This window comes from Equus asinus, chromosome 23 (assembly GCF_041296235.1).
Source record: "Equus asinus isolate D_3611 breed Donkey chromosome 23, EquAss-T2T_v2, whole genome shotgun sequence".
Classification (NCBI taxonomy): domain Eukaryota; kingdom Metazoa; phylum Chordata; class Mammalia; order Perissodactyla; family Equidae; genus Equus; species Equus asinus.
Window position 1 is genome coordinate 5,267,187 of NC_091812.1, and position 23,391 is coordinate 5,290,577.

Consider the following 23,391-nt stretch of genomic DNA (forward strand, 5'->3'; position numbering starts at 1 on the left):
ACTTCTGTGTAGCTTACATCATCTTCACCAGTGTAAGACTAATCACAGGCCCTCACCACACACTTGTGCCTAATCTTCTCTTTCACCCTCCGTCACCGCCCCTCTTTGCCTCTGGGAGCCCGCATACAAATGTTCAGTGCCACCTGTTGGTTAGTGCTTGCTTTTTCTTCTCCTTGTAAGTGAGATTCTATGGTATTTGAATTTCTCCCTGGGGCTTGTTACACTTCCCCTAAAACCCTCACAGCCATTCTGGTGGTCACAAATGGCTGGATTGCATCATTTGTTCCGGCTGAGTGGTATACCATTGTGTGGCTATAGCCCATCTTCCTTCTCCAATCATCCCTTGCTGGACACCAGGGTGCTTTCCAAGTCTTGGATATCAGGAGTAAGACTGTGGTGAACACAGCCATGCACATGTCTTTATGCGGTAGTCTTTCTGACTTTTTTGGATAAACAAGCGGCAGATTAATAGCTGGGTCATACGGGACATGGATACTTAAATTTCTGAGGCAGTTCCACACCTTTGGCATCGTGGCTGCACCGGGTTACACTCCCACCAGCAGTGCAGGAGGCTTCCCTTCTCTCCACCTCCTCTCTGACACTTGTTATTTCCTGTCTGCTTCCTTCTAGCCATGCTGACCACAGTGAGCTGCCATGGCCTTGCAGTTTGGATTTGCATTTTCCTGAGACTTCATGATGGTGAACAAGTTTTCATGCACCTACTGGCCCTCTTTCTGTCTTCTTCGGAGAAATCTCTGCTTCCATCTTTTGACCAGGTTTTCATTGGCTTGTTTTTTTTCTTGTGGAGACGTGCGAGTTGATTGTATCTTTGGGCTTTTCACCCCTTGTCCGATGTGTGGTTTGCAAACATCCTCTCCCAATTGTTGTGGTGTCTTAGTATTCAGTTGATGGTTTCCTTGACTGGCAGAAGTGTGTGCATTTGATGTGGTCCCGTTTGTTTCTTGTTTCCTTTGTTGCCCTTGCCCAGTCAGACATGCTTCTTCCAAATAGGCGGCTCAGACAGATGGCAAAGAGCACTCTGCCTAGGTCTTCTCCTACAAGGTTCACGGGTTCAAGTCTGCCATTCAAGGCTTTAATCCACTTCAGGTGGTGTGTGTGCCAGGTGTAACATCATGGTGTACTCTCGTTGTGTTCCATGTGGCTGTGCAGGCTTCCCAGCACCGTTTATTGTAGAGACTCTCCTTTCTCCGCTGTCTCCACTTGGCTCCCTGGTCCAAAATGGGCTGTCCATGTAAGTTTGAGTTGGGCTCTGGGCTCTCAGTTGTTTTGCATGGGTCTTCATGCCTGTTTTGGGGCCCAGACTGTGCCGTTTCGGTACCTAGCGCTTCGTCCTCTATGTTGAAATCAGAAATTGTGACACGTGCTGCTTTGTTCGTTTTCCTGAGGATTCCTTTGCCTAGTCAGGGTCTCGTGTTGCTGGCTAGAAACTTTAGGATTCTCTCTTCTTCTCTGTGGCAAATACTGCTGCAACTTTGACTGGGATTGCATGGAATCCAGAGATTCCTTACTGCGGTATGAACCTTTCAAGTGTGTTAATCCTTCCATTCCTAGATCCCTCGATATCTTTTTTTTTCTTGTGTCTTCTTGAGTTTCTTTCCCCAAAGGTTTGCTAGTTTTTGAATTAACATAGAATTCACCTGTTTAACTAAGGTTATTCACAGAGATCCTATTCTTCGTAATGGCAAGCTCCTGTTTTTTTGTTTTTTTTTTCCTTAGCTTCAGTTTTTCTATTCTTTGCAACTTTTAATTGGTTTTGTTTTGGCACAAGTGCATTGCTGTGCTCACATCTGCTGGCAATGCTCCTGTATTTGCTGTGGAAGTCTGGCCCTGTCCAACGTCCCTTCCCATCTGCCTCTACTCTACCTCGGACGCCTGCACCAGAACAACTGAAGCAGTGGTGAGGAGGCCCAAACCGAGGATTCCACCCAGCCCATACTGGGCCACAGACCCAGAAGGTGCGGACCTCACCACTGCACCACCGGCCGGCCACTTACATGTTCAGTGGCAACGTGCAGTTGAGTGCAATGGGAGTTAAATATACTAGTGAGCCCAACTCTAGCACTGTGTAGATGAGGCTAGGTTGTTTTTCGGGTCCATTGTGATGTCAGAGGATTTGTCATAATTGTGTCTCTGAGGTCCAGCATGCTTCCTGGATACAGGTTTCAGAGCCTGCTTGGAGCAGTCTCATAACTCACCCTTCCCAGTTAGCCCATGCTTGACCTTCGCTGCCGTTTTTTGGCTTGTGAATTTCTCTGACTTTCAAACGTTCCAGCAGAGTCTGTCTAAAGACGGACATCATCTTTCATTGTGGATAATTCAGGTGTGATTTCTGTTCACCTTCCATTTTCTGGGTCCTCTTTTTCTTTTCCATGGTATACTCGTCATGGTCTTTCTCAGCTATCTCCCTTAGACATGCTTATCAGTCCGTTCTCCTTCATTCCAAGGGATTAGTTTGTATTTCTTTAATCGCTGTATGTTCTCTAGGGTGAGGTGTGAGTGCTTTCGTGACTCTTGGTTGTTGTCCTTGAATTTGCACCGGTCACTCGTAGGACTCTTGGCTACCCTAGCCTAGGTCAAACTAAGCACTGAGAACACGTGGTCATGTGGGTTGGTTTGACATCCTGAGATCAGAAACTCCAAATTCGAGGTGGTCCTGGCAACCCCCTTCACGGACACAATGTTTCCAAGACAACTTAGACAAATCGGATGAATTCCACTCTCCAGGAAAGATATTTTTCTGTCTCTTTTCCGGATTTGGGAAGTTTCGAACTTGACCCCTGATCCTTGAACGTTCCCCTAGATTCCGTCCAGATACGGGCTTACTTACTTTTTATAGGGTGTGCCATTTGTTTGCCCTACATCCTCTACCCTGGCCTGTTTATTTTTCTTGAAACACAACTGTAAAGTTCTAATTTTCGTGCAACTTCCTTACATATGGTGTCAAAACACATAATCAATAATCCTTCTACGGCAAGAGGTAGGGGGAGAGAATTTCGATGGAGGCAAACAGAGCACACTAGCCTGGGAGGGCAGCCTTCACGAAGGAACGAAGCCCTGTGGAAGAGGGTGCTTTTCAGCACCCTTGTAGAGCACTTCCAAACAAAGAGACATACCCCAAGCGTGACAGGGCTCCATTCCTTCAAGGCTTCCAAGACATCTCTTGGGACACATTACCATGTGCCCAGTGGGCCCACGTGACACCAGAGCTTCGGAAAAAGAGACTGACCTTCAAAGAATGCTATGGGCCTTGGAAAGGAGGCATCGATTCTTCTCTTCAATGTCCTCAAGACATCTTTCTTGACTTTGCATTATGCTTAAGGCACAAGGGCACTGTAGGTGTGATGAACGCCAAGTCCGGCCACTTGTTTCCAATGAAGTTGCAAGCTTGAATCAGCATGACCTCCCCATAGACTTGAATAGATGACAATGTTCTCCTCTCCGTGCCTGTCCCTCTATTCTCACTTGTGGCCTAGGGTTCCTTTCTTATCCCTTGCATCAGACTCTGTTTTATCTCTTCTAGTTTCTGTGCCTGCTTTCTGTTTGCCAAACCTGTTTCTGGGTATCTGTCCCTTTAATAGCCTAGCCTAGGCCAATCCTCAGACTGTAACCATGCGGCCACCCTGGGGGACATGTTCACCGTGATGTCATAAGCGACCTCAAAATTCGAAGTTGTCCTGACAACCTCCGTGCACACAGAGTTTCACAGCCATCTCAGACCAGTCTGACTCCTCACCCTGTCTAGGTAGGATAGTTTTCCTTTTTCTGCAATTGTTGTCAGTTTCTATCTTTCTCCTTGAACTTCGAAAGGGCTCCTACATTCTCTCTAGACACTGGTTTCACTCCTGTAAGATTATCCTGGGTTTTATCTCTTATATCTTGGGTAGATGGCAAAATGGGTGGACCTTACCCAGAAAAAGTCCTGGACTCCCTCACAAGTTGAAGTTGCCCAGGGAATGTTCTGATGCACGATGATGGTGTCATCTCGTGGCACTCTGCCAATTCCACCTTGGCAGGTCACAAGTTTTCCTTCCTTCTGCCTTTGGGAAGTGTACCAGATACTTCCATAGATTGTAATATTCTTATGGTTCCTTTTCTTGTGCGTATTGATAACGTATCCTCACAATTGCTGCTTATTTATGATCTCTGCCCGCACCATACCATGAAATCTATATTTCCTAACACTACTAATGTGATATGCACTCGTAATGTGAAACAGTGAGGCCCGGGCCGCCCAAGCGGAATGTGGGCACTTACCTGCTCCACCACAGGGCCGGCCCTGAATTGTACTTTTGGACCAACCTTTTGCCTGAACTTGGGAAGACGTGGGCCTGTTTGGATTATTCGTGAAGGTGATTAGTAATAACATCATGGACGGTAACATTTTCCGTTCGTTCATGGGTTTAGGACTGATCATGTTCTCTTCGTAGTATTCCTCTTCACCTATTTGGAATGGTCTGCCTTTCTGTAGCATCTGTAAGCATTTGGAGGTGATTTTCCATCCTTGGAAGTTCACCTTCCGTAAACTCTTTCCGCCCCCAAAGCTTTATGACATCATTCTGGACCCCTTTTTGGATTTTTGATTTGAGGTGAATTTATAGCCATGACCCTGCATTAGAACGTACTATAACTTCCAGATTCACATCCTCATTGCTTTAGACTTCTGTGTAGCTTACATCATCTTCACCAGTGTAAGACTAATCACAGGCCCTCACCACACACTTGTGCCTAATCTTCTCTTTCACCCTCCGTCACCGCCCCTCTTTGCCTCTGGGAGCCCGCATACAAATGTTCAGTGCCACCTGTTGGTTAGTGCTTGCTTTTTCTTCTCCTTGTAAGTGAGATTCTATGGTATTTGAATTTCTCCCTGGGGCTTGTTACACTTCCCCTAAAACCCTCACAGCCATTCTGGTGGTCACAAATGGCTGGATTGCATCATTTGTTCCGGCTGAGTGGTATGCCATTGTGTGGCTATAGCCCATCTTCCTTCTCCAATCATCCCTTGCTGGACACCAGGGTGCTTTCCAAGTCTTGGATATCAGGAGTAAGACTGTGGTGAACACAGCCATGCACATGTCTTTATGCGGTAGTCTTTCTGACTTTTTTGGATAAACAAGCGGCAGATTAATAGCTGGGTCATACGGGACATGGATACTTAAATTTCTGAGGCAGTTCCACACCTTTGGCATCGTGGCTGCACCGGGTTACACTCCCACCAGCAGTGCAGGAGGCTTCCCTTCTCTCCACCTCCTCTCTGACACTTGTTATTTCCTGTCTGCTTCCTTCTAGCCATGCTGACCACAGTGAGCTGCCATGGCCTTGCAGTTTGGATTTGCATTTTCCTGAGACTTCATGATGGTGAACAAGTTTTCATGCACCTACTGGCCCTCTTTCTGTCTTCTTCGGAGAAATCTCTGCTTCCATCTTTTGACCAGGTTTTCATTGGCTTGTTTTTTTTCTTGTGGAGACGTGCGAGTTGATTGTATCTTTGGGCTTTTCACCCCTTGTCCGATGTGTGGTTTGCAAACATCCTCTCCCAATTGTTGTGGTGTCTTAGTATTCAGTTGATGGTTTCCTTGAGTGGGCAGAAGTGTGTGCATTTGATGTGGTCCCGTTTGTTTCTTGTTTCCTTTGTTGCCCTTGCCCAGTCAGACATGCTTCTTCCAAATAGGCGGCTCAGACAGATGGCAAAGAGCACTCTGCCTAGGTCTTCTCCTACAAGGTTCACGGTTTCAAGTCTGCCATTCAAGGCTTTAATCCACTTCAGGTGGTGTGTGTGCCAGGTGTAACATCATGGTGTACTCTCGTTGTGTTCCATGTGGCTGTGCAGGCTTCCCAGCACCGTTTATTGTAGAGACTCTCCTTTCTCCGCTGTCTCCACTTGGCTCCCTGGTCCAAAATGGGCTGTCCATGTAAGTTTGAGTTGGGCTCTGGGCTCTCAGTTGTTTTGCATGGGTCTTCATGCCTGTTTTGGGGCCCAGACTGTGCCGTTTCGGTACCTAGCGCTTCGTCCTCTATGTTGAAATCAGAAATTGTGACACGTGCTGCTTTGTTCGTTTTCCTGAGGATTCCTTTGCCTAGTCAGGGTCTCGTGTTGCTGGCTAGAAACTTTAGGATTCTCTCTTCTTCTCTGTGGCAAATACTGCTGCAACTTTGACTGGGATTGCATGGAATCCAGAGATTCCTTACTGCGGTATGAACCTTTCAAGTGTGTTAATCCTTCCATTCCTAGATCCCTCGATATCTTTTTTTTTCTTGTGTCTTCTTGAGTTTCTTTCCCCAAAGGTTTGCTAGTTTTTGAATTAACATGGAATTCACCTGTTTTGCTAAGGTTATTCACAGAGATCCTATTCTTCGTAATGGCAAGCTCCTGTTTTTTTTTTTTTTTTTTCCTTAGCTTCAGTTTTTCTATTCTTTGCAACTTTTAATTGGTTTTGTTTTGGCACAAGTGCATTGCTGTGCTCACATCTGCTGGCAATGCTCCTGTATTTGCTGTGGAAGTCTGGCCCTGTCCAACGTCCCTTCCCATCTGCCTCTACTCTACCTCGGACGCCTGCACCAGAACAACTGAAGCAGTGGTGAGGAGGCCCACACCGAGGATTCCACCCAGCCCATACTGGGCCACAGACCCAGAAGGTGCGGACCTCACCACTGCACCACCGGCCGGCCACTTACATGTTCAGTGGCAACGTGCAGTTGAGTGCAATGGGAGTTAAATATACTAGTGAGCCCAACTCTAGCACTGTGTAGATGAGGCTAGGTTGTTTTTCGGGTCCATTGTGATGTCAGAGGATTTGTCATAATTGTGTCTCTGAGGTCCAGCATGCTTCCTGGATACAGGTTTCAGAGCCTGCTTGGAGCAGTCTCATAACTCACCCTTCCCACTTAGCCCATGCTTGACCTTCGCTGCCGTTTTTTGGCTTGTGAATTTCTCTGACTTTCAAACGTTCCAGCAGAGTCTGTCTAAAGACGGACATCATCTTTCATTGTGGATAATTCAGGTGTGATTTCTGTTCACCTTCCATTTTCTGGGTCCTCTTTTTCTTTTCCATAGTATACTCGTCATGGTCTTTCTCAGCTATCTCCCTTAGACATGCTTATCAGTCCGTTCTCCTTCATTCCAAGGGATTAGTTTGTATTTCTTTAATCGCTGTATGTTCTCTAGGGTGAGGTGTGAGTGCTTTCGTGACTCTTGGTTGTTGTCCTTGAATTTGCACCGGTCACTCGTAGGACTCTTGGCTACCCTAGCCTAGGTCAAACTAAGCACTGAGAACACGTGGTCATGTGGGTTGGTTTGACATCCTGAGATCAGAAACTCCAAATTCGAGGTGGTCCTGGCAACCCCCTTCACGGACACAATGTTTCCAAGACAACTTAGACAAATCGGATGAATTCCACTCTCCAGGAAAGATATTTTTCTGTCTCTTTTCCGGATTTGGGAAGTTTCGAACTTGACCCCTGATCCTTGAACGTTCCCCTAGATTCCGTCCAGATACGGGCTTACTTACTTTTTATAGGGTGTGCCATTTGTTTGCCCTACATCCTCTACCCTGGCCTGTTTATTTTTCTTGAAACACAACTGTAAAGTTCTAATTTTCGTGCAACTTCCTTACATATGGTGTCAAAACACATAATCAATAATCCTTCTACGGCAAGAGGTAGGGGGAGAGAATTTCGATGGAGGCAAACAGAGCACACTAGCCTGGGAGGGCAGCCTTCACGAAGGAACGAAGCCCTGTGGAAGAGGGTGCTTTTCAGCACCCTTGTAGAGCACTTCCAAACAAAGAGACATACCCCAAGCGTGACAGGGCTCCATTCCTTCAAGGCTTCCAAGACATCTCTTGGGACACATTACCATGTGCCCAGTGGGCCCACGTGACACCAGAGCTTCGGAAAAAGAGACTGACCTTCAAAGAATGCTATGGGCCTTGGAAAGGAGGCATCGATTCTTCTCTTCAATGTCCTCAAGACATCTTTCTTGACTTTGCATTATGCTTAAGGCACAAGGGCACTGTAGGTGTGATGAACGCCAAGTCCGGCCACTTGTTTCCAATGAAGTTGCAAGCTTGAATCAGCATGACCTCCCCATAGACTTGAATAGATGACAATGTTCTCCTCTCCGTGCCTGTCCCTCTATTCTCACTTGTGGCCTAGGGTTCCTTTCTTATCCCTTGCATCAGACTCTGTTTTATCTCTTCTAGTTTCTGTGCCTGCTTTCTGTTTGCCAAACCTGTTTCTGGGTATCTGTCCCTTTAATAGCCTAGCCTAGGCCAATCCTCAGACTGTAACCATGCGGCCACCCTGGGGGACATGTTCACCGTGATGTCATAAGCGACCTCAAAATTCGAAGTTGTCCTGACAACCTCCGTGCACACAGAGTTTCACAGCCATCTCAGACCAGTCTGACTCCTCACCCTGTCTAGGTAGGATAGTTTTCCTTTTTCTGCAATTGTTGTCAGTTTCTATCTTTCTCCTTGAACTTCGAAAGGGCTCCTACATTCTCTCTAGACACTGGTTTCACTCCTGTAAGATTATCCTGGGTTTTATCTCTTATATCTTGGGTAGATGGCAAAATGGGTGGACCTTACCCAGAAAAAGTCCTGGACTCCCTCACAAGTTGAAGTTGCCCAGGGAATGTTCTGATGCACGATGATGGTGTCATCTCGTGGCACTCTGCCAATTCCACCTTGGCAGGTCACAAGTTTTCCTTCCTTCTGCCTTTGGGAAGTGTACCAGATACTTCCATAGATTGTAATATTCTTATGGTTCCTTTTCTTGTGCGTATTGATAACGTATCCTCACAATTGCTGCTTATTTATGATCTCTGCCCGCACCATACCATGAAATCTATATTTCCTAACACTACTAATGTGATATGCACTCGTAATGTGAAACAGTGAGGCCCGGGCCGCCCAAGCGGAATGTGGGCACTTACCTGCTCCACCACAGGGCCGGCCCTGAATTGTACTTTTGGACCAACCTTTTGCCTGAACTTGGGAAGACGTGGGCCTGTTTGGATTATTCGTGAAGGTGATTAGTAATAACATCATGGACGGTAACATTTTCCGTTCGTTCATGGGTTTAGGACTGATCATGTTCTCTTCGTAGTATTCCTCTTCACCTATTTGGAATGGTCTGCCTTTCTGTAGCATCTGTAAGCATTTGGAGGTGATTTTCCATCCTTGGAAGTTCACCTTCTGTAAACTCTTTCCGCCCCCAAAGCTTTATGACATCATTCTGGACCCCTTTTCGGATTTTTGATTTGAGGTGAATTTATAGCCATGACCCTGCATTAGAACGTACTATAACTTCCAGATTCACATCCTCATTGCTTTAGACTTCTGTGTAGCTTACATCATCTTCACCAGTGTAAGACTAATCACAGGCCCTCACCACACACTTGTGCCTAATCTTCTCTTTCACCCTCCGTCACCGCCCCTCTTTGCCTCTGGGAGCCCGCATACAAATGTTCAGTGCCACCTGTTGGTTAGTGCTTGCTTTTTCTTCTCCTTGTAAGTGAGATTCTATGGTATTTGAATTTCTCCCTGGGGCTTGTTACACTTCCCCTAAAACCCTCACAGCCATTCTGGTGGTCACAAATGGCTGGATTGCATCATTTGTTCCGGCTGAGTGGTATGCCATTGTGTGGCTATAGCCCATCTTCCTTCTCCAATCATCCCTTGCTGGACACCAGGGTGCTTTCCAAGTCTTGGATATCAGGAGTAAGACTGTGGTGAACACAGCCATGCACATGTCTTTATGCGGTAGTCTTTCTGACTTTTTTGGATAAGCAAGCGGCAGATTAATAGCTGGGTCATACGGGACATGGATACTTAAATTTCTGAGGCAGTTCCACACCTTTGGCATCGTGGCTGCACCGGGTTACACTCCCACCAGCAGTGCAGGAGGCTTCCCTTCTCTCCACCTCCTCTCTGACACTTGTTATTTCCTGTCTGCTTCCTTCTAGCCATGCTGACCACAGTGAGCTCCCATGGCCTTGCAGTTTGGATTTGCATTTTCCTGAGACTTCATGATGGTGAACAAGTTTTCATGCACCTACTGGCCCTCTTTCTGTCTTCTTCGGAGAAATCTCTGCTTCCATCTTTTGACCAGGTTTTCATTGGCTTGTTTTTTTTCTTGTGGAGACGTGCGAGTTGATTGTATCTTTGGGCTTTTCACCCCTTGTCCGATGTGTGGTTTGCAAACATCCTCTCCCAATTGTTGTGGTGTCTTAGTATTCAGTTGATGGTTTCCTTGAGTGGGCAGAAGTGTGTGCATTTGATGTGGTCCCGTTTGTTTCTTGTTTCCTTTGTTGCCCTTGCCCAGTCAGACATGCTTCTTCCAAATAGGCGGCTCAGACAGATGGCAAAGAGCACTCTGCCTAGGTCTTCTCCTACAAGGTTCACGGTTTCAAGTCTGCCATTCAAGGCTTTAATCCACTTCAGGTGGTGTGTGTGCCAGGTGTAACATCATGGTGTACTCTCGTTGTGTTCCATGTGGCTGTGCAGGCTTCCCAGCACCGTTTATTGTAGAGACTCTCCTTTCTCCGCTGTCTCCACTTGGCTCCCTGGTCCAAAATGGGCTGTCCATGTAAGTTTGAGTTGGGCTCTGGGCTCTCAGTTGTTTTGCATGGGTCTTCATGCCTGTTTTGGGGCCCAGACTGTGCCGTTTCGGTACCTAGCGCTTCGTCCTCTATGTTGAAATCAGAAATTGTGACACGTGCTGCTTTGTTCGTTTTCCTGAGGATTCCTTTGCCTAGTCAGGGTCTCGTGTTGCTGGCTAGAAACTTTAGGATTCTCTCTTCTTCTCTGTGGCAAATACTGCTGCAACTTTGACTGGGATTGCATGGAATCCAGAGATTCCTTACTGCGGTATGAACCTTTCAAGTGTGTTAATCCTTCCATTCCTAGATCCCTCGATATCTTTTTTTTTCTTGTGTCTTCTTGAGTTTCTTTCCCCAAAGGTTTGCTAGTTTTTGAATTAACATGGAATTCACCTGTTTTGCTAAGGTTATTCACAGAGATCCTATTCTTCGTAATGGCAAGCTCCTGTTTTTTTTTTTTTTTTTTCCTTAGCTTCAGTTTTTCTATTCTTTGCAACTTTTAATTGGTTTTGTTTTGGCACAAGTGCATTGCTGTGCTCACATCTGCTGGCAATGCTCCTGTATTTGCTGTGGAAGTCTGGCCCTGTCCAACGTCCCTTCCCATCTGCCTCTACTCTACCTCGGACGCCTGCACCAGAACAACTGAAGCAGTGGTGAGGAGGCCCACACCGAGGATTCCACCCAGCCCATACTGGGCCACAGACCCAGAAGGTGCGGACCTCACCACTGCACCACCGGCCGGCCACTTACATGTTCAGTGGCAACGTGCAGTTGAGTGCAATGGGAGTTAAATATACTAGTGAGCCCAACTCTAGCACTGTGTAGATGAGGCTAGGTTGTTTTTCGGGTCCATTGTGATGTCAGAGGATTTGTCATAATTGTGTCTCTGAGGTCCAGCATGCTTCCTGGATACAGGTTTCAGAGCCTGCTTGGAGCAGTCTCATAACTCACCCTTCCCACTTAGCCCATGCTTGACCTTCGCTGCCGTTTTTTGGCTTGTGAATTTCTCTGACTTTCAAACGTTCCAGCAGAGTCTGTCTAAAGACGGACATCATCTTTCATTGTGGATAATTCAGGTGTGATTTCTGTTCACCTTCCATTTTCTGGGTCCTCTTTTTCTTTTCCATAGTATACTCGTCATGGTCTTTCTCAGCTATCTCCCTTAGACATGCTTATCAGTCCGTTCTCCTTCATTCCAAGGGATTAGTTTGTATTTCTTTAATCGCTGTATGTTCTCTAGGGTGAGGTGTGAGTGCTTTCGTGACTCTTGGTTGTTGTCCTTGAATTTGCACCGGTCACTTGTAGGACTCTTGGCTACCCTAGCCTAGGTCAAACTAAGCACTGAGAACACGTGGTCATGTGGGTTGGTTTGACATCCTGAGATCAGAAACTCCAAATTCGAGGTGGTCCTGGCAACCCCCTTCACGGACACAATGTTTCCAAGACAACTTAGACAAATCGGATGAATTCCACTCTCCAGGAAAGATATTTTTCTGTCTCTTTTCCGGATTTGGGAAGTTTCGAACTTGACCCCTGATCCTTGAACGTTCCCCTAGATTCCGTCCAGATACGGGCTTACTTAATTTTTATAGGGTGTGCCATTTGTTTGCCCTACATCCTCTACCCTGGCCTGTTTATTTTTCTTGAAACACAACTGTAAAGTTCTAATTTTCGTGCAACTTCCTTACATATGGTGTCAAAACACATAATCAATAATCCTTCTACGGCAAGAGGTAGGGGGAGAGAATTTCGATGGAGGCAAACAGAGCACACTAGCCTGGGAGGGCAGCCTTCACGAAGGAACGAAGCCCTGTGGAAGAGGGTGCTTTTCAGCACCCTTGTAGAGCACTTCCAAACAAAGAGACATACCCCAAGCGTGACAGGGCTCCATTCCTTCAAGGCTTCCAAGACATCTCTTGGGACACATTACCATGTGCCCAGTGGGCCCACGTGACACCAGAGCTTCGGAAAAAGAGACTGACCTTCAAAGAATGCTATGGGCCTTGGAAAGGAGGCATCGATTCTTCTCTTCAATGTCCTCAAGACATCTTTCTTGACTTTGCATTATGCTTAAGGCACAAGGGCACTGTAGGTGTGATGAACGCCAAGTCCGGCCACTTGTTTCCAATGAAGTTGCAAGCTTGAATCAGCATGACCTCCCCATAGACTTGAATAGATGACAATGTTCTCCTCTCCGTGCCTGTCCCTCTATTCTCACTTGTGGCCTAGGGTTCCTTTCTTATCCCTTGCATCAGACTCTGTTTTATCTCTTCTAGTTTCTGTGCCTGCTTTCTGTTTGCCAAACCTGTTTCTGGGTATCTGTCCCTTTAATAGCCTAGCCTAGGCCAATCCTCAGACTGTAACCATGCGGCCACCCTGGGGGACATGTTCACCGTGATGTCATAAGCGACCTCAAAATTCGAAGTTGTCCTGACAACCTCCGTGCACACAGAGTTTCACAGCCATCTCAGACCAGTCTGACTCCTCACCCTGTCTAGGTAGGATAGTTTTCCTTGTTCTGCAATTGTTGTCAGTTTCTATCTTTCTCCTTGAACTTCGAAAGGGCTCCTACATTCTCTCTAGACACTGGTTTCACTCCTGTAAGATTATCCTGGGTTTTATCTCTTATATCTTGGGTAGATGGCAAAATGGGTGGACCTTACCCAGAAAAAGTCCTGGACTCCCTCACAAGTTGAAGTTGCCCAGGGAATGTTCTGATGCACGATGATGGTGTCATCTCGTGGCACTCTGCCAATTCCACCTTGGCAGGTCACAAGTTTTCCTTCCTTCTGCCTTTGGGAAGTGTCCCAGATACTTCCATAGATTGTAATATTCTTATGGTTCCTTTTCTTGTGCGTATTGATAACGTATCCTCACAATTGCTGCTTATTTATGATCTCTGCCCGCACCATACCATGAAATCTATATTTCCTAACACTACTAATGTGATATGCACTCGTAATGTGAAACAGTGAGGCCCGGGCCGCCCAAGCGGAATGTGGGCACTTACCTGCTCCACCACAGGGCCGGCCCTGAATTGTACTTTTGGACCAACCTTTTGCCTGAACTTGGGAAGACGTGGGCCTGTTTGGATTATTCGTGAAGGTGATTAGTAATAACATCATGGACGGTAACATTTTCCGTTCGTTCATGGGTTTAGGACTGATCATGTTCTCTTCGTAGTATTCCTCTTCACCTATTTGGAATGGTCTGCCTTTCTGTAGCATCTGTAAGCATTTGGAGGTGATTTTCCATCCTTGGAAGTTCACCTTCTGTAAACTCTTTCCGCCCCCAAAGCTTTATGACATCATTCTGGACCCCTTTTCGGATTTTTGATTTGAGGTGAATTTATAGCCATGACCCTGCATTAGAACGTACTATAACTTCCAGATTCACATCCTCATTGCTTTAGACTTCTGTGTAGCTTACATCATCTTCACCAGTGTAAGACTAATCACAGGCCCTCACCACACACTTGTGCCTAATCTTCTCTTTCACCCTCCGTCACCGCCCCTCTTTGCCTCTGGGAGCCCGCATACAAATGTTCAGTGCCACCTGTTGGTTAGTGCTTGCTTTTTCTTCTCCTTGTAAGTGAGATTCTATGGTATTTGAATTTCTCCCTGGGGCTTGTTACACTTCCCCTAAAACCCTCACAGCCATTCTGGTGGTCACAAATGGCTGGATTGCATCATTTGTTCCGGCTGAGTGGTATGCCATTGTGTGGCTATAGCCCATCTTCCTTCTCCAATCATCCCTTGCTGGACACCAGGGTGCTTTCCAAGTCTTGGATATCAGGAGTAAGACTGTGGTGAACACAGCCATGCACATGTCTTTATGCGGTAGTCTTTCTGACTTTTTTGGATAAGCAAGCGGCAGATTAATAGCTGGGTCATACGGGACATGGATACTTAAATTTCTGAGGCAGTTCCACACCTTTGGCATCGTGGCTGCACCGGGTTACACTCCCACCAGCAGTGCAGGAGGCTTCCCTTCTCTCCACCTCCTCTCTGACACTTGTTATTTCCTGTCTGCTTCCTTCTAGCCATGCTGACCACAGTGAGCTCCCATGGCCTTGCAGTTTGGATTTGCATTTTCCTGAGACTTCATGATGGTGAACAAGTTTTCATGCACCTACTGGCCCTCTTTCTGTCTTCTTCGGAGAAATCTCTGCTTCCATCTTTTGAGCAGGTTTTCATTGGCTTGTTTTTTTTCTTGTGGAGACGTGCGAGTTGATTGTATCTTTGGGCTTTTCACCCCTTGTCCGATGTGTGGTTTGCAAACATCCTCTCCCAATTGTTGTGGTGTCTTAGTATTCAGTTGATGGTTTCCTTGAGTGGGCAGAAGTGTGTGCATTTGATGTGGTCCCGTTTGTTTCTTGTTTCCTTTGTTGCCCTTGCCCAGTCAGACATGCTTCTTCCAAATAGGCGGCTCAGACAGATGGCAAAGAGCACTCTGCCTAGGTCTTCTCCTACAAGGTTCACGGTTTCAAGTCTGCCATTCAAGGCTTTAATCCACTTCAGGTGGTGTGTGTGCCAGGTGTAACATCATGGTGTACTCTCGTTGTGTTCCATGTGGCTGTGCAGGCTTCCCAGCACCGTTTATTGTAGAGACTCTCCTTTCTCCGCTGTCTCCACTTGGCTCCCTGGTCCAAAATGGGCTGTCCATGTAAGTTTGAGTTGGGCTCTGGGCTCTCAGTTGTTTTGCATGGGTCTTCATGCCTGTTTTGGGGCCCAGACTGTGCCGTTTCGGTACCTAGCGCTTCGTCCTCTATGTTGAAATCAGAAATTGTGACACGTGCTGCTTTGTTCGTTTTCCTGAGGATTCCTTTGCCTAGTCAGGGTCTCCTGTTGCTGGCTAGAAACTTTAGGATTCTCTCTTCTTCTCTGTGGCAAATACTGCTGCAACTTTGACTGGGATTGCATGGAATCCAGAGATTCCTTACTGCGGTATGAACCTTTCAAGTGTGTTAATCCTTCCATTCCTAGATCCCTCGATATCTTTTTTTTTCTTGTGTCTTCTTGAGTTTCTTTCCCCAAAGGTTTGCTAGTTTTTGAATTAACATAGAATTCACCTGTTTTGCTAAGGTTATTCACAGAGATCCTATTCTTCGTAATGGCAAGCTCCTGTTTTTTTGTTTTTTTTTCCTTAGCTTCAGTTTTTCTATTCTTTGCAACTTTTAATTGGTTTTGTTTTGGCACAAGTGCATTGCTGTGCTCACATCTGCTGGCAATGCTCCTGTATTTGCTGTGGAAGTCTGGCCCTGTCCAACGTCCCTTCCCATCTGCCTCTACTCTACCTCGGACGCCTGCACCAGAACAACTGAAGCAGTGGTGAGGAGGCCCAAACCGAGGATTCCACCCAGCCCATACTGGGCCACAGACCCAGAAGGTGCGGACCTCACCACTGCACCACCGGCCGGCCACTTACATGTTCAGTGGCAACGTGCAGTTGAGTGCAATGGGAGTTAAATATACTAGTGAGCCCAACTCTAGCACTGTGTAGATGAGGCTAGGTTGTTTTTCGGGTCCATTGTGATGTCAGAGGATTTGTCATAATTGTGTCTCTGAGGTCCAGCATGCTTCCTGGATACAGGTTTCAGAGCCTGCTTGGAGCAGTCTCATAACTCACCCTTCCCACTTAGCCCATGCTTGACCTTCGCTGCCGTTTTTTGGCTTGTGAATTTCTCTGACTTTCAAACGTTCCAGCAGAGTCTGTCTAAAGACGGACATCATCTTTCATTGTGGATAATTCAGGTGTGATTTCTGTTCACCTTCCATTTTCTGGGTCCTCTTTTTCTTTTCCATAGTATACTCGTCATGGTCTTTCTCAGCTATCTCCCTTAGACATGCTTATCAGTCCGTTCTCCTTCATTCCAAGGGATTAGTTTGTATTTCTTTAATCGCTGTATGTTCTCTAGGGTGAGGTGTGAGTGCTTTCGTGACTCTTGGTTGTTGTCCTTGAATTTGCACCGGTCACTCGTAGGACTCTTGGCTACCCTAGCCTAGGTCAAACTAAGCACTGAGAACACGTGGTCATGTGGGTTGGTTTGACATCCTGAGATCAGAAACTCCAAATTCGAGGTGGTCCTGGCAACCCCCTTCACGGACACAATGTTTCCAAGACAACTTAGACAAATCGGATGAATTCCACTCTCCAGGAAAGATATTTTTCTGTCTCTTTTCCGGATTTGGGAAGTTTCGAACTTGACCCCTGATCCTTGAACGTTCCCCTAGATTCCGTCCAGATACGGGCTTACTTACTTTTTATAGGGTGTGCCATTTGTTTGCCCTACATCCTCTACCCTGGCCTGTTTATTTTTCTTGAAACACAACTGTAAAGTTCTAATTTTCGTGCAACTTCCTTACATATGGTGTCAAAACACATAATCAATAATCCTTCTACGGCAAGAGGTAGGGGGAGAGAATTTCGATGGAGGCAAACAGAGCACACTAGCCTGGGAGGGCAGCCTTCACGAAGGAACGAAGCCCTGTGGAAGAGGGTGCTTTTCAGCACCCTTGTAGAGCACTTCCAAACAAAGAGACATACCCCAAGCGTGACAGGGCTCCATTCCTTCAAGGCTTCCAAGACATCTCTTGGGACACATTACCATGTGCCCAGTGGGCCCACGTGACACCAGAGCTTCGGAAAAAGAGACTGACCTTCAAAGAATGCTATGGGCCTTGGAAAGGAGGCATCGATTCTTCTCTTCAATGTCCTCAAGACATCTTTCTTGACTTTGCATTATGCTTAAGGCACAAGGGCACTGTAGGTGTGATGAACGCCAAGTCCGGCCACTTGTTTCCAATGAAGTTGCAAGCTTGAATCAGCATGACCTCCCCATAGACTTGAATAGATGACAATGTTCTCCTCTCCGTGCCTGTCCCTCTATTCTCACTTGTGGCCTAGGGTTCCTTTCTTATCCCTTGCATCAGACTCTGTTTTATCTCTTCTAGTTTCTGTGCCTGCTTTCTGTTTGCCAAACCTGTTTCTGGGTATCTGTCCCTTTAATAGCCTAGCCTAGGCCAATCCTCAGACTGTAACCATGCGGCCACCCTGGGGGACATGTTCACCGTGATGTCATAAGCGACCTCAAAATTCGAAGTTGTCCTGACAACCTCCGTGCACACAGAGTTTCACAGCCATCTCAGACCAGTCTGACTCCTCACCCTGTCTAGGTAGGATAGTTTTCCTTTTTCTGCAATTGTTGTCAGTTTCTATCTTTCTCCTTGAACTTCGAAAGGGCTCCTACATTCTCTCTAGACACTGGTTTCACTCCTGTAAGATTATCCTGGGTTTTATCTCTTATATCTTGGGTAGATGGCAAAATGGGTGGACCTTACCCAGAAAAAGTCCTGGACTCCCTCACAAGTTGAAGTTGCCCAGGGAATGTTCTGATGCACGATGATGGTGTCATCTCGTGGCACTCTGCCAATTCCACCTTGGCAGGTCACAAGTTTTCCTTCCTTCTGCCTTTGGGAAGTGTCCCAGATACTTCCATAGATTGTAATATTCTTATGGTTCCTTTTCTTGTGCGTATTGATAACGTATCCTCACAATTGCTGCTTATTTATGATCTCTGCCCGCACCATACCATGAAATCTATATTTCCTAACACTACTAATGTGATATGCACTCGTAATGTGAAACAGTGAGGCCCGGGCCGCCCAAGCGGAATGTGGGCACTTACCTGCTCCACCACAGGGCCGGCCCTGAATTGTACTTTTGGACCAACCTTTTGCCTGAACTTGGGAAGACGTGGGCCTGTTTGGATTATTCGTGAAGGTGATTAGTAATAACATCATGGACGGTAACATTTTCCGTTCGTTCATGGGTTTAGGACTGATCATGTTCTCTTCGTAGTATTCCTCTTCACCTATTTGGAATGGTCTGCCTTTCTGTAGCATCTGTAAGCATTTGGAGGTGATTTTCCATCCTTGGAAGTTCACCTTCTGTAAACTCTTTCCGCCCCCAAAGCTTTATGACATCATTCTGGACCCCTTTTCGGATTTTTGATTTGAGGTGAATTTATAGCCATGACCCTGCATTAGAACGTACTATAACTTCCAGATTCACATCCTCATTGCTTTAGACTTCTGTGTAGCTTACATCATCTTCACCAGTGTAAGACTAATCACAGGCCCTCACCACACACTTGTGCCTAATCTTCTCTTTCACCCTCCGTCACCGCCCCTCTTTGCCTCTGGGAGCCCGCATACAAATGTTCAGTGCCACCTGTTGGTTAGTGCTTGCTTTTTCTTCTCCTTGTAAGTGAGATTCTATGGTATTTGAATTTCTCCCTGGGGCTTGTTACACTTCCCCTAAAACCCTCACAGCCATTCTGGTGGTCACAAATGGCTGGATTGCATCATTTGTTCCGGCTGAGTGGTATGCCATTGTGTGGCTATAGCCCATCTTCCTTCTCCAATCATCCCTTGCTGGACACCAGGGTGCTTTCCAAGTCTTGGATATCAGGAGTAAGACTGTGGTGAACACAGCCATGCACATGTCTTTATGCGGTAGTCTTTCTGACTTTTTTGGATAAGCAAGCGGCAGATTAATAGCTGGGTCATACGGGACATGGATACTTAAATTTCTGAGGCAGTTCCACACCTTTGGCATCGTGGCTGCACCGGGTTACACTCCCACCAGCAGTGCAGGAGGCTTCCCTTCTCTCCACCTCCTCTCTGACACTTGTTATTTCCTGTCTGCTTCCTTCTAGCCATGCTGACCACAGTGAGCTCCCATGGCCTTGCAGTTTGGATTTGCATTTTCCTGAGACTTCATGATGGTGAACAAGTTTTCATGCACCTACTGGCCCTCTTTCTGTCTTCTTCGGAGAAATCTCTGCTTCCATCTTTTGAGCAGGTTTTCATTGGCTTGTTTTTTTTCTTGTGGAGACGTGCGAGTTGATTGTATCTTTGGGCTTTTCACCCCTTGTCCGATGTGTGGTTTGCAAACATCCTCTCCCAATTGTTGTGGTGTCTTAGTATTCAGTTGATGGTTTCCTTGAGTGGGCAGAAGTGTGTGCATTTGATGTGGTCCCGTTTGTTTCTTGTTTCCTTTGTTGCCCTTGCCCAGTCAGACATGCTTCTTCCAAATAGGCGGCTCAGACAGATGGCAAAGAGCACTCTGCCTAGGTCTTCTCCTACAAGGTTCACGGTTTCAAGTCTGCCATTCAAGGCTTTAATCCACTTCAGGTGGTGTGTGTGCCAGGTGTAACATCATGGTGTACTCTCGTTGTGTTCCATGTGGCTGTGCAGGCTTCCCAGCACCGTTTATTGTAGAGACTCTCCTTTCTCCGCTGTCTCCACTTGGCTCCCTGGTCCAAAATGGGCTGTCCATGTAAGTTTGAGTTGGGCTCTGGGCTCTCAGTTGTTTTGCATGGGTCTTCATGCCTGTTTTGGGGCCCAGACTGTGCCGTTTCGGTACCTAGCGCTTCGTCCTCTATGTTGAAATCAGAAATTGTGACACGTGCTGCTTTGTTCGTTTTCCTGAGGATTCCTTTGCCTAGTCAGGGTCTCCTGTTGCTGGCTAGAAACTTCAGGATTCTCTCTTCTTCTCTGTGGCAAATACTGCTGCAACTTTGACTGGGATTGCATGGAATCCAGAGATTCCTTACTGCGGTATGAACCTTTCAAGTGTGTTAATCCTTCCATTCCTAGATCCCTCGATATCTTTTTTTTTCTTGTGTCTTCTTGAGTTTCTTTCCCCAAAGGTTTGCTAGTTTTTGAATTAACATAGAATTCACCTGTTTTGCTAAGGTTATTCACAGAGATCCTATTCTTCGTAATGGCAAGCTCCTGTTTTTTTGTTTTTTTTTCCTTAGCTTCAGTTTTTCTATTCTTTGCAACTTTTAATTGGTTTTGTTTTGGCACAAGTGCATTGCTGTGCTCACATCTGCTGGCAATGCTCCTGTATTTGCTGTGGAAGTCTGGCCCTGTCCAACGTCCCTTCCCATCTGCCTCTACTCTACCTCGGACGCCTGCACCAGAACAACTGAAGCAGTGGTGAGGAGGCCCAAACCGAGGATTCCACCCAGCCCATACTGGGCCACAGACCCAGAAGGTGCGGACCTCACCACTGCACCACCGGCCGGCCACTTACATGTTCAGTGGCAACGTGCAGTTGAGTGCAATGGGAGTTAAATATACTAGTGAGCCCAACTCTAGCACTGTGTAGATGAGGCTAGGTTGTTTTTCGGGTCCATTGTGATGTCAGAGGATTTGTCATAATTGTGTCTCTGAGGTCCAGCATGCTTCCTGGATACAGGTTTCAGAGCCTGCTTGGAGCAGTCTCATAACTCACCCTTCCCACTTAGCCCATGCTTGACCTTCGCTGCCGTTTTTTGGCTTGTGAATTTCTCTGACTTTCAAACGTTCCAGCAGAGTCTGTCTAAAGACGGACATCATCTTTCATTGTGGATAATTCAGGTGTGATTTCTGTTCACCTTCCATTTTCTGGGTCCTCTTTTTCTTTTCCATAGTATACTCGTCATGGTCTTTCTCAGCTATCTCCCTTAGACATGCTTATCAGTCCGTTCTCCTTCATTCCAAGGGATTAGTTTGTATTTCTTTAATCGCTGTATGTTCTCTAGGGTGAGGTGTGAGTGCTTTCGTGACTCTTGGTTGTTGTCCTTGAATTTGCACCGGTCACTCGTAGGACTCTTGGCTACCCTAGCCTAGGTCAAACTAAGCACTGAGAACACGTGGTCATGTGGGTTGGTTTGACATCCTGAGATCAGAAACTCCAAATTCGAGGTGGTCCTGGCAACCCCCTTCACGGACACAATGTTTCCAAGACAACTTAGACAAATCGGATGAATTCCACTCTCCAGGAAAGATATTTTTCTGTCTCTTTTCCGGATTTGGGAAGTTTCGAACTTGACCCCTGATCCTTGAACGTTCCCCTAGATTCCGTCCAGATACGGGCTTACTTACTTTTTATAGGGTGTGCCATTTGTTTGCCCTACATCCTCTACCCTGGCCTGTTTATTTTTCTTGAAACACAACTGTAAAGTTCTAATTTTCGTGCAACTTCCTTACATATGGTGTCAAAACACATAATCAATAATCCTTCTACGGCAAGAGGTAGGGGGAGAGAATTTCGATGGAGGCAAACAGAGCACACTAGCCTGGGAGGGCAGCCTTCACGAAGGAACGAAGCCCTGTGGAAGAGGGTGCTTTTCAGCACCCTTGTAGAGCACTTCCAAACAAAGAGACATACCCCAAGCGTGACAGGGCTCCATTCCTTCAAGGCTTCCAAGACATCTCTTGGGACACATTACCATGTGCCCAGTGGGCCCACGTGACACCAGAGCTTCGGAAAAAGAGACTGACCTTCAAAGAATGCTATGGGCCTTGGAAAGGAGGCATCGATTCTTCTCTTCAATGTCCTCAAGACATCTTTCTTGACTTTGCATTATGCTTAAGGCACAAGGGCACTGTAGGTGTGATGAACGCCAAGTCCGGCCACTTGTTTCCAATGAAGTTGCAAGCTTGAATCAGCATGACCTCCCCATAGACTTGAATAGATGACAATGTTCTCCTCTCCGTGCCTGTCCCTCTATTCTCACTTGTGGCCTAGGGTTCCTTTCTTATCCCTTGCATCAGACTCTGTTTTATCTCTTCTAGTTTCTGTGCCTGCTTTCTGTTTGCCAAACCTGTTTCTGGGTATCTGTCCCTTTAATAGCCTAGCCTAGGCCAATCCTCAGACTGTAACCATGCGGCCACCCTGGGGGACATGTTCACCGTGATGTCATAAGCGACCTCAAAATTCGAAGTTGTCCTGACAACCTCCGTGCACACAGAGTTTCACAGCCATCTCAGACCAGTCTGACTCCTCACCCTGTCTAGGTAGGATAGTTTTCCTTTTTCTGCAATTGTTGTCAGTTTCTATCTTTCTCCTTGAACTTCGAAAGGGCTCCTACATTCTCTCTAGACACTGGTTTCACTCCTGTAAGATTATCCTGGGTTTTATCTCTTATATCTTGGGTAGATGGCAAAATGGGTGGACCTTACCCAGAAAAAGTCCTGGACTCCCTCACAAGTTGAAGTTGCCCAGGGAATGTTCTGATGCACGATGATGGTGTCATCTCGTGGCACTCTGCCAATTCCACCTTGGCAGGTCACAAGTTTTCCTTCCTTCTGCCTTTGGGAAGTGTCCCAGATACTTCCATAGATTGTAATATTCTTATGGTTCCTTTTCTTGTGCGTATTGATAACGTATCCTCACAATTGCTGCTTATTTATGATCTCTGCCCGCACCATACCATGAAATCTATATTTCCTAACACTACTAATGTGATATGCACTCGTAATGTGAAACAGTGAGGCCCGGGCCGCCCAAGCGGAATGTGGGCACTTACCTGCTCCACCACAGGGCCGGCCCTGAATTGTACTTTTGGACCAACCTTTTGCCTGAACTTGGGAAGACGTGGGCCTGTTTGGATTATTCGTGAAGGTGATTAGTAATAACATCATGGACGGTAACATTTTCCGTTCGTTCATGGGTTTAGGACTGATCATGTTCTCTTCGTAGTATTCCTCTTCACCTATTTGGAATGGTCTGCCTTTCTGTAGCATCTGTAAGCATTTGGAGGTGATTTTCCATCCTTGGAAGTTCACCTTCTGTAAACTCTTTCCGCCCCCAAAGCTTTATGACATCATTCTGGACCCCTTTTCGGATTTTTGATTTGAGGTGAATTTATAGCCATGACCCTGCATTAGAACGTACTATAACTTCCAGATTCACATCCTCATTGCTTTAGACTT